Below are 12,288 nucleotides of genomic sequence, written 5' to 3'. Positions count from 1 at the left end.
GTAATTTTGGATAATTATGTGGAGTTGTGATTTAGAAATGTGATCACAGTGGTTCATAGTGAACCACTGTGAGAATGTGAGAAGAATCACAGCATTCTTGCGAATTGTTGTGGTTTACCAAGTGTGATCACAGTGGTTCATAGTGAACCACTGTGAAAATGTGAGAAGAATCACAACATTCTTGCAAATGGATTAGGTTTATCAAGTGTGATCATAGTGGTTCATAGTGAACCACTGTGAAAATGTGAGAAGAATCACAACATTCTTGCAAATGGCTATGGTTTAATAAGTGTGATCACAGTGGTTCATAGTGAACCACTGTGAAAATATGAGGAAAATTACAGGTGTAAAATGTGCAATGGGTGACTGGTGATAACTGGAGTTTGAGGTGAGTGGCGATGAATGAATGGAAGATGCTGAGATGTTGTACAGTGGTATACAGAGGAGAATGAATCATAGGGGTTATGCGCAGCTTGAAGCACCACTGGTTGACTGGCACGCAGATGCAGGGGATTACAATGATCCCCCGACCATTAATCCCCGAAAGCACAGGAAAACGCTGCAATGTATTGGAGGTAACATATATTTGCAGGAACTTTAGCTGCAGCTGGAGATATATCTCGGGCCCTCTTCAAATGTGTGGCCTCCAGCTGGTACTGTAGTTCTACCAGAAACCATTAAACAGATCGACTTTGCAAACTTAAAACAAAGAACAAAGTTTGCTAACCATACTCATTCCGACCCCTTTTTCATGGATATGCGCAATAAAAAAAAAAAATCTATTGACTCGAATGAGGTGTCATTGGAGCCTTTCTTTCTCAAAAAAAATGGGATATGCAGCAGAGACAATTGACTCAAATATCCGTCAGGAAGACTTGGTTGAATGTGGAGGCAACACCTCATATGCCATACTCTATTCCAAGGCTTTTAGTAACACATAAAAGATTAAGATGCTGATATCTCAGACGCATGATCTTTCCTTTATGCCTGAGAGAAAACTATATATTCCAGGAAAGCTCGAAAATCTTGACTAAAGGATCTACAGGTTGCAATCAAGTTGCTTATGGACAGGGCATAGGTGAATTATGTTGAAGATATTTACAGAAGATGTATTGACGGGGACAATGACATGAACAATATCCTTTTATAGGACACGCAAATGATGTGGCCACTATTCCTGTTGAGATATACACACATGAAGGGTGATCATAAGTGCAAAGGGTATGAATTCTAAGCTAAGTGGGAAATGCTAGAATGCAATATGCATGACAGGCTTGCAAAACATATTACAAATTTGCAAATGTCAAAAAAAAGAAAAAAATGAAGACAAAAGAGGATGCCAGCACAAAATAATTCTGCAACAAGAAAATATAAAATGTTCGCAACAATGTAAAACATACAGGAAAAGTTTGGACATGATCTAAGCAAAGGCTGTGACGATATCTAGATCAGATAAATGCAAAATTATATCCTTAGGGATGCATAGTTGAATAAAAAAAATGATGATGACATTGCATAACAAATAAAGAAAATTTGTAATGTAAGCAAAGAATATGAATCAGATCGGACAGAAGATGTAGATCAAGCACACAAACTCAGATCAAAACATACCGAGCAAACTGAAATCAGAGAGTGTGTGGTATTAGTGAAATGAAGAGAAGGTGAATGATAATATAAAACAAGAACTAATGATGAAAACCGAAAATCAAGATACGAATCAGACAGCTACTAGGGAAATCAAAAGGCTAAACAGTAGAAAAAAAATTAGTCACTACCAAGGGATGCCCATGATGCAAACTGGAAATAAAAAACCCATGGGAAAATAAATTAAAAAAAAAAGGAAGAAAATGTAAGTGATTGTGGGTCATGCAAATAGGGGTAACCTTTTTTGAAGCATGCCAATCTTTTTTTTTTTTTATCCTTTACCTGAGAAGGACACCATTGCCTGGATCACCTTGGTCACTGGGCACATTGGACTTCAACAATTTGAGATGGCCTTGGACCTTTCTCGAGAATTTCAAGAGAAAGAGGCAGGAAACACAGATGAGCTAACCTAGATTGGAATGTAAAATCCAAAATCTGAGAATTCTAAAGCATTGGTTCTAAATCGATTCACTGTGGAATTAATGCAAAATTAACATGATGTTTCAGGGGTTACGATGTAGACGAGAGGAAACGCGGATGTGAAAATAAAGGGAATTCTGAGATGGTCCAACAATGATATGGATCGACAACCATGTTTAACACTGGTTGTTCAATGTTGATGAGCAATGGCCAGCAGCAATCTGCTGGCCTCCACCATATTGAAATTACAAAGAAAATGAACAAAGGCTAAAGGAACGATGCATACTAAAATTTAAAATACAATGGTTGAATGACTAGTGTATAAATATGTCATAAATGAATCTGGGGATTAATATATTAGACAAGTGATCGATGGGCAAATGGATCTGGTAAATGGTGAACATGCTGAGATAATGACCTGCTGAAGACCCGAAAGTGCATCGATAGAGGTGGCAAATGACAGTACGCAACAATGCAAAGAAAACAATACCGATGCTATATGCGATGTCATCAAAAATAGGAAATCTAGATCCGTGGACGATAAAAAAAACATGGTGCTCGAAGATCAATAGGTGATCAAAACACGGGTTAATCATCCAAATGAAACTGAAAATTAGACATAACACAGAAATTGTAATGGAAAAAAAAAGGGGATCAAAATGTAAACAGGATGTAAAACTGGAATCATAATACATGGAACCATCGAAACTTAATATGAGAAAGAGGAAAAAAAAATGACAACAGAACTAAAATAGCAAAAAAAAATGTTGGAATTAAGTCATTCCATTGCTATTGCACATGGGTGGGTTGACGTTGCACAGGCAACTCAACGGCACCGGTGATGCTTTAACGGGGCAAAACGAAAACAACACAAAGAAAATCGAGAAAAAAGAATGAAACAGAGAAGGGATTCTTACCTTGCTATCGCAGAGATCCTAAAGGAGGGAATTCGGTGTTCTTTCAACGAAAGCAGAGTGGAAGCTTGTTGATTCCTCTTGCTCTGCCAGGACTTCAGAACTTGAAGGAGAGGCTAATGAACTGATTGATGCGCTTCTCGACTCCCTTTTGCTTCTTGATATCTTTTTTATGCAAAGAGAGGCAAAAAACCCGATGATGCTAACCATCGATGCCCTTCTCATTTCTCGTTGCTTTGCTTATATAGAGAAGGAAGAAGCATCCAGAAAGGGGGAGGTTGTTGGCGATCGGATGGCTGAGGAAGGGAGAAGACGGTTGAAGATCGGTGGTGGAGATGAAGGGGGGCGATCGATGCTTCCAGAGGGAGTTTGTTGGTGATCGAGGGTTGAGGCCAGAGAGGCTCAACCGATCATCGATGGGCGATCACGAGAGATGAAGCCGAGAGAGAGAAAGAGAGAGTAACGGAAGAAATCGTTGCAAGGGGCTCTTTCAAAAAAATTCAGAAAAGAGGCTCTCTTAAAAGAAATTCTCAGAAAAGGTTTTATACGAAACAAATTTTGCAAAAAGTGGCTTTTGAACTATTTCTTTGTATTTTTCTTCATGTTTTTCTATTTTTTTTGTTATTTTCTTTTTATTTTCTGCATTTTTTTTTTGTTATTTTGGAATAAAATTCTAGAATCTAGGCAAAATGAGGGATTTTACAACTATTTTTGTATTTTTGAGAAATATTTACAAAGAGAGGAATTTCCTGAGAAAACTTTTGAAATTTTCTCAGATAACGGGTTTGGATCCAGATTTTAAGGAGATATTCGAATTTTGGATCTTGAATCGAGAAATATGAGACAACGGATCCAAATGGATACCGGATGGATCGATCTGAGCCTGTCAAAATTTATTTTTTGTATTTTTGTAAATTTTGGTTTAAAATTTAGATAATGATGCTGAGATTTAGATTTTGATACTGGATTCGGATCCGAAATTGAGTCAGATACAGAAAATGGACTTGATTCTCGTAAATTCGAGCAATAAACTGGAATTTTGAGTGAAAATGACTCAATTTACTCAGAAAATGAGGCCTAGGGGCAAAAAGGGAATATTTATAAAATTTTGAAAAATTTGGGGTGTTCACAGATGCCCCTCTTTGCTACTAACCCGGTTGAAAGTCGAGCTTAGTTGCAAAGAAAACACTCCAAATTTTGAAAAATGCCCTAGTCAGCAGATCTGAACTGGGCGTGGAAGAATTTGTTCTGAAAATCATGACTTCTCAGGCTTAAAACCTTATCCTGAATGGCTTTGGGGAGACGTAATCCTCGAAAATGACATGACTGGATAACAGAAATGAGAAAATCGTGATGGGACTTTGGGAAAAAGATCCTGAAATGGTGAAATTAAATTTTTTTTTGATCAAGTCTCATAGGTGAGACAATATCAACTTTTTGGAATGACTCAGGTTTTAGCCCTTAACCCGGATGGGACGAAGATACATCAAAGTGATTTGAATGAGGAAAGGAATATATGAGGACCTTGACTGGACATTTTTGAGAAAAATGCTTTGTGAGATAAAGCTCAAGTATGATCCTTTCCTGGATGGCTATGGAGAACATGGATTCCATGACGGGGAAAACCATGATGGGACTGACGGAACTACCTCGTCTGAACGAGGCTCAGGTTTTACCCAAACCTGAAAAAAAGGAAGATACCTTATGAAAAGACGAGGTAACAAGTTTATCCCTTAGCCGGAGAGGGACGACCATACGGAATCCTCAAAATAAAGAGACCATGATGGGACCTTCAGAATTGGACGAACAAGTTCGAGGGGGTTTGCGAAAGGAGAAAAAATGGGGTTCCCTAAAGATTGGAAAAGGGATGTTCTTGGGCGTCTCATTGCTGAGACTAAATCAACTTTTAAAAACAAAAGACCTCTCGCAGAAAGTATAGGTTTGACCCTTAACCTGAGCGGGTGATACCTCGAGGAGCGAGGTAACAGGTTTAATCCTTAGCCTCAATGGATATAGAATCCTCGAGGAGCGAGGAAACTGTGATGGGACCTCTAGACTTCGCACAACAAGTCCAAGAAGGGTTTGCAAAAGGAGGAAAATGGGGTTCCCTAAAGCTTGGAAAATGGATGATCTTGGGCACCTCATTGCTAAGACTAAATCAGCTTTAAAAACAAAAGACCTCTTGCAGAAAATTCAGGTTTAACCCTTATCTTGAGCGGGAACTGTCTATGGTGGGACAGTGAGGAACACAGGGAAGTGTGCAAATCTGAGAAACTCAGATCAAACAGAAGGAAGGGCTTTTCAGTCCTACTGAGGGATGACGTCAGGATACGTCAAAACGAACATCAAGTTTTTACTTCATGTTGGGATAACTAGAAAATATTGCCAATAAGATGCCAAACATTGTAGTTGATTAAGAATGATTGAATTGTGCTCATATGTGTGAAAGTATCACCTCTTTCTACCTAGAGTATTAACTCCAATTGGGCTAACTCTGTAGAATAAAAAATCAAACTCAAATTTGTTGTTATTGAATTTCTTCAAGGAAAATATCAATTTTCTTGATATAAAAAGAGAGGAAATATTCTTAGCTTCATAAAAGAAATTGAATTGAAAGATATTGATAGAAGAATTTCATATAGATAAAGATGATTCCTGACAATTTTGGCAGTTTGATATCCTGGGCCTTTTCCCATGATGATCTTTCTGGCTCTTTTGAATCATGGAGCTTTCTTGGGTTTTTAGAAGAAGCTTATTACATCATCCATCATTTTGGAGATGTCCTGACTTTTCTCTCTTTTTCGGGAAAGGGAACGTCACAAACTCCTTCATCTTGGAGATGCTTCGATCCTTCTTTTTCTCAGGAATTATACTGATGACATTGGTTCATTGGTCAAAATCTCTAGATGGTTGCAGAAATCAAATATCTTTTAGGGTTTGTCAGGAAGTTCATCGCAGTCGTCTTCATCTTGACGGTGATCTGAATGTTCCCTAGAAGGATCCATCACAAACTCTTTCATCTCTGAGATGATCCAAATCTTCTTTGGCCCCGAGGGTCTAGCTCGCATATTTGTCTTCATCTTGACGACAATTGAGAGATCCCTTTTGCAGATATTTGATTGCAGCTCAAATGACTGAGGAGATATGAATTTGGTAGGTTCTTTTACTGCCAAGGATATTTCCACTGCCTTACTGCCAGAAAAATGATCTTTAAGAATGTGTCATAGCCATGATCAATATCAATTTGCTAATGGCTTTTCAACATCATTGAATTGTTCCTTCGCCGGTCATATCGAAGATTTTTCTTCATCCTCTTGGTTGCCCAACAAAAAAAGTTTGAATTTTCTTCTTTTTTCGCAAAAGTCTTGTCCTTTTAAAAATAATACTGAAGGTAGTTTGAGGTAATTCTTCGTGCGATGACTGCTTTGAGATCAACAATGGTTTTTTTATAGCAAATTAGCAAGATATTTTTGAAATCCTTGACGAAAATAATTGCTTGATATCGAATCGACACGTCCATGAAAAAATTCTCCTCTCTTTTTCCCCAAAAAGAGAGACTCAGGCTTAGCCCTTACTTGAATGGGAAAGTAGGAAATACTCCTCTCTTTCCTGAAGAGGAGGTGTTTGCAAAATGAAACTTTCGAAGAGAAATTAAGTTTTCGTCAAAACTCCCTATCTCTAGGCTTCTCTTACGGAAAGGTGGCCGAAAAACAAAGTTGAGAAAGTATCACAGAGAAACAAGTCCATCACACACTCTCTAGACGAGGGTCCTCTGTGAAGGGTTTGGCCAAAGATGAGAAAATTGCGGGCCAAAAAAAGAAACGAACTTCCATCAAAGCTCTCCTTGGAAAAAGGGTTCTTTTGTGTAAAGTTGGTTGGTTGTTTTGCAAACAGTTCGTGAAGAAGCGAGTCCCTTCAAACTCTCCCTAAAAAGAGTTCTCGCGAACGAAAAGATGGTTGCATGCGAAAGGAATGAGCTCCCTCGAACTCTCCCTGGAAGAGGGTCCTTCGCAAGAGAAAAAGATTGAATTTTGATAGATTGGTAACCCGAAGGTTGAAATTGAGATTTTAGAGCTTGAATTGTGATGAATGGTTAGTACAAAGATTGAACATGGAGGACTAACTGATTAGTCAGCCAAACACTAGCACGAGTGCTAGATATACCAGTACGAACACTGGATTTTGAAAATGCACCAATACGTGCACTGGATTTTTGAAAAATACACCAGTACGAGCACTGGGTTTTGAAAATGCACCAGTACCAACACTGGGTTTTGAAAACACACCAGTACAGGCGATGAGTTTTGAAAATGCACCAGTACGAGCACTGGGTTTTGAAAATGCACCAGTATGAGCACTGGGTTTTCGAAAATGCACCAGTACGAGCATTGGGTTTTGGAAATGCACCAGTACAATCACTGGGTTTTTGAAAATACAACAGTACGAGCAATGGGTTTTGAAAATGCACCAGTACGAGCACTGGATTTTTGAAAATACACTAGTACGAGCACTGGATTTTTGAAAATATACCAGTATGAGCACTGGGTCATAAAAATGCACCAGTATGAGCATTGAATTTTTGAAAATGCACCAGTACGAGCACAGGGTTTTCGAAAATGCACTAGTACAAGCACTGGATTTTAAAAAATACACCAGTATGAGCATTGGGTTTTGAAATGGAGACCGACACTCTCGAGATGTTTGGAAATCAAAGCGGGAATGATTGTCGGTGTTTCAGGATTATCCCTTATCCTAAATGAAAAATTCAGGTTTTGTCCCTTAACCTGAAAGGGAAATAAAAGAAGAACTTTGGTCCAATACGAGCATTGGATCGCAAAGGGGAAATCCGAGTTGGAACTCGAAATCGCGGTAATGAAAGATAAAGAGGAAAACCCGAGTCGGAACCCGAATCTTCAAACGAAAATATAAAAGGAAAAACCCGAGTCGGAACCCGGATCTTTAAAAATAAAGATGAAATGGAAAACCCGAGTTTGAAAACTCGAATCTTCAAAGCAACGATTGGTTCCAACACGAGAGTTGGATCCAAAAGGAAATCCGAGTGGGAACCCGGAACTTCAAACGAAAGATAAAAAGGAAAAACCCAAATTGGAACCCGGATCTTAAAAATAAAGATAAAATGGAAGACCTGAGCTTGAAAACTCGAATCTTCAAAGCAATGATTGGATCCAACACGAGCATTGAATTCAATAGAAAGTCCGAGTCAGAACTCGAAACTTTAAACGGAAGATAAAAAAGGAAAAACTCGAGTCGGAACTCGGATCTTCAAAGTAAGAGATAAAAGAGAAAATCAAATTTGAAAACTCGAATTTTTGACGTAACAATTGCTCCAACGCGAGCATCGGATCCAAAAGGAACCCTGAGTTGGAACTCGAAACTCCGGAAATAGAATATATAAAAAAAAAACACCCGAGTCGGAACCCAGTTTTACAAAATAAAAGATAAAAGACAAAATCGAGCTTGAGAACTCGAATTTTCGACGTAACAATTGGCCCAATGCAAACATCGGATCCAAAAGGAAGCCCGAGTCGGAACTCGAAACTCCGGAAATAGAATATATAAAAAGAAAAAACCCGAGTCAGAACCCATTTTTTCAAGATGAAAGATAAAAGAGAAAATCGAGTTTGAGAACTCAAATTTTTGACATAACAATTAGCCCAATGCGAACATCGGATCCAAAAGGAAGCCCGAGTCGAAACTCCAGAAATAAGAATATATATAAAAGGGAAAACCTGAGTCGAAACCCGGTTTTTCAAAATAAAAGATGAATGAGAAAATCCAGCTTGAGAACTTGAATTTTTGATGTAACAATTGGTCCAATGCAAACATCGGATCCAAAAGGAAGCCCGAGTCGGAACTCAAAACTTCGGAAAAAAGAATATATATAAAAGGGAAAACCGAGTCAGAACACGGTTTTTCAAAATAAATGATGAATAAGAAAATCGAGTTTGAGAACTCGAATTTTCGACGTAACAATTGGTCCAATGCGAACATCAGATCCAAAAGGAAGCCCGAGTCGAAACTCAAAACTCCAGAAATAACAATATATATAAAAGGGAAAACCCGAGTCGGAACCCGATTTTTCAAAATAAAAGATGAATGAGAAAATCGAGTTTGAGAACTCGAATTTTCGACATAACAATTGGTCGAATGCGAACATTGGATCTAAAAAGAAGCCCGAGTCGAAACTCGAAACTCCGAAAAAAAGAATACATATAAAAGGGAAAACCTGAGTCGGAACCCGGTTTTTCAAAATAAAAGATAAAAGAGAAAATCGAGCTTGAGAACTCGAATTTTCGACGTAACAATTGGACTAATGCAAACATCGGATCCAAACGAAAGCCCGAGTCGGAACTCGAAACTCCGGAAATAGAATATAAAAAAAGGGAAAACCTTAGTCGGAACCCGGTTTTTCAAAATGAAAGATGAAAGAGAAAATCGAGCTTGAGAACTCGAATGTTCGACGTAACAATTGGCCCAATGCGAACATCGGATCCAAAAGGAAGCCCGAGTCGAAACTCAAAACTCTAGAAATAAGAATATAGTTAGAACCCAATTTTTCAAAATAAAAGATGAATGAGAAAATCGAGTTTAAGAACTCGATTTTTTGATGTAACAATTGGTCCAATGCGAACATCGGATCTAAAAGGAAGCCCCAGTCGAAAGTCGAAACTCCGAAAATAAGAATATATATAAAAGGGAAAACCCGAGTGGGAACCCAGTTTTTCAAAATAAAAGATGAATGAGAAAATCGAGTTTGAGAACTCAAATTTTCGACGTAACAATTGGTCCAATGCGAACATCGGATCCAAAATGAAGCCTGAGTCGGAACTCGAAACTCCGGAAATAAGAATATATATAAAAGGGAAAACCCGAGTCGAAACCCAGTTTTTCAAAATAAACGTTGAATAAGAAAATTGAGTTTGAGAACTCGAATTTTCGACGTAACAATTGGTCCAATGCGAACATTGGATCCAAAAGGAAGCCCGAGTCAGAACTCGAAACTCCGGAAATAAGATTATATATAAAAGGGAAAACTTGAGTTGGAAACCGGTTTTTCAAAGTAAAAGATGAATGAGAAAATCGAGTTTGAGAACTCGAATTTTCAACGTAACAATTAATCCAATGCGAACATCGGATCCAAAAGGAAGCCTGAGTCAGAACTTAAAACTTTAGAAATAAGAATATATATAAAAGAGAAAACCCGAGTTAGAACTCTGTTTTTCAAAATAAAAGATGAATAAGAAAATCGAGTTTGAGAACTCAAATTTTCGACGTAATAATTGGTCCAATGCGAACATAGGATCCAAAAGGAAGCCCGAGTCAGAACTCGAAACTCCGAAAATAAGAATATATATAAAAGGGAAAACCCGAGTCGAAACCCGGTTTTTCAAAATAAAAGATGAATGAGAAAATCGAGTTTGAGAACTCGAATTTTTGACGTAACAATCGGTCCAATGCGAACATCGGATCCAAAAGGAAACCCGAGTCGGAACTCGAAACTTCGAAAATAAGAATATATATAAAAGGGAAAACCCGAGTCGGAACCCAGTTTTTCAAAATAAAAGATGAATGAGAAAATCGAGTTTGAGAACTCAAATTTTTGACGTAACAATTAGTCCAATGTGAACATCGGATCCAAAAGGAAGCCCGAGTCGAAACTCGATACTCCGGAAATAGAATATATAAAAAAGAAAAACCTGAGTCGAAACCCTGTTTTTTAAAATAAAAAGATAAAAGAGAAAATCGAGCTTGAGAACTTGAATTTTTGACATAACAATTGGTCCAATGCGAACATCGGATCCAAAAGGAAGCTCGAGTCGGAACTCGAAACTCCGTAAATTAGAATATATATAAAAGGAAAAACCCGAGTCGGAACTCGGTTTTTCAAAATAAAAGATGAATGAAAAAATCGAGTTTGAGAAGTCGAATTTTTGATGTAACAATTGGTCCAATGCGAACATCGGATCTAAAAGGATGCCCGAGTCGGAACTCGAAACTCCGAAAATAAGAATATATGTGAGACCCGAGTCAGAACTCAGACCTTTTAAAAAAGAAAAAATAAAAAGAAAACAAAACCTGAGTCAGAACTCAGATGGGAAGGAAATAATTCCATCCCGAGAGTCAGATTCTGAAAGGATTGACAAAAGGCATGAATAGATTCCAACGGTTATGAAGAAGATAAGAAATTTATTCAAAATCCTCGACCCAAGATGGCCTAAGATTTTAATTTTATTTATGATGGTTTCCAGGATTATCCCTTATTCTGAATAGAAATTCGACAAAATTGATAGAGATTAATAAAGGATAAAAGGAATTAATAAAAGGAAAGAATCAATAAAATTGATAATATTGACAATAAAAATTCAAAAAGATTTGTAAGGATTTGGTAGAAAATTGAGGAAAAATCGATGATGGAAGACTTTAGGACTATCCCTTGTCTTGAAAGAAAAAAGACCTCGCAGGACGAGGTTCAGGTTTATCCCTTAACCTGAAAGGGAAAAAGAATAAAAGAGTACCTCATTGAAAATACGCATTAGGTTTATCCCTTAACCTGAAAGGGTTGGACCTTGCAGGACGAGGTTTAGGTTTATCCCTTAACCTGAAAGGGTTGAAGAATAAAAGATTCGATAAAACTTAATAAAATAAATGAAAATTTTGATAAACTAGATAAAAACCGATAAAATTGATGAAAATTCAATCAAATTGAAAAATGAATAAAAATGGATGAAAATCGATGAGATTTTAGGAAAAACTGAGTTTTGTCTGATCTTGCCTGCACATGATGAAAGGAAGATAGATGTATATAAAAATAAAAATGCCCCAGTATCATGGAAAAGAATGTGAGAATTGATAGAAGATCATTACTTTATTGAAAAGGCTTTTTGAAGAGTACAAAGACTAGAATGAAAATTTTAATTATAAAACTTCTTCAAGTGCAAAGCATTGATAGGATCTGGCAGTTCTACCCCATCTGCATTGGTCAGGTGATATGAATTGTGAGGCAATGCTTCCTTAACCACATAAGGGTCTTCCCAATTGGGTGACCACTTGCCCTGCGGTCGATGCTTGAGATGAGCTGTCGATCTAGCACCAAATCGTTAACTCAGAATTTTCTCTTAATGAAGGACTTGGCATAGTGTCGAGCTATCTTTTGACGATAAGCTTGAGCATGCTCTGCTGCTTTGAGCCTCCTCTCGTCCAACAGATCAAGTTGTACCAATGTTATCACCACAAAATTTTCCTCCCTCCCTCTGCGAGAGTGACAGAAACGATCCTACGAGTCAAACTT

Source organism: Nuphar pumila, chromosome 4 (genome assembly GCF_984573655.1).
Source record: "Nuphar pumila chromosome 4, dmNupPumi1.hap1.1, whole genome shotgun sequence".
NCBI lineage: Eukaryota > Viridiplantae > Streptophyta > Magnoliopsida > Nymphaeales > Nymphaeaceae > Nuphar > Nuphar pumila.
This window is presented reverse-complemented; position numbering follows the sequence as displayed.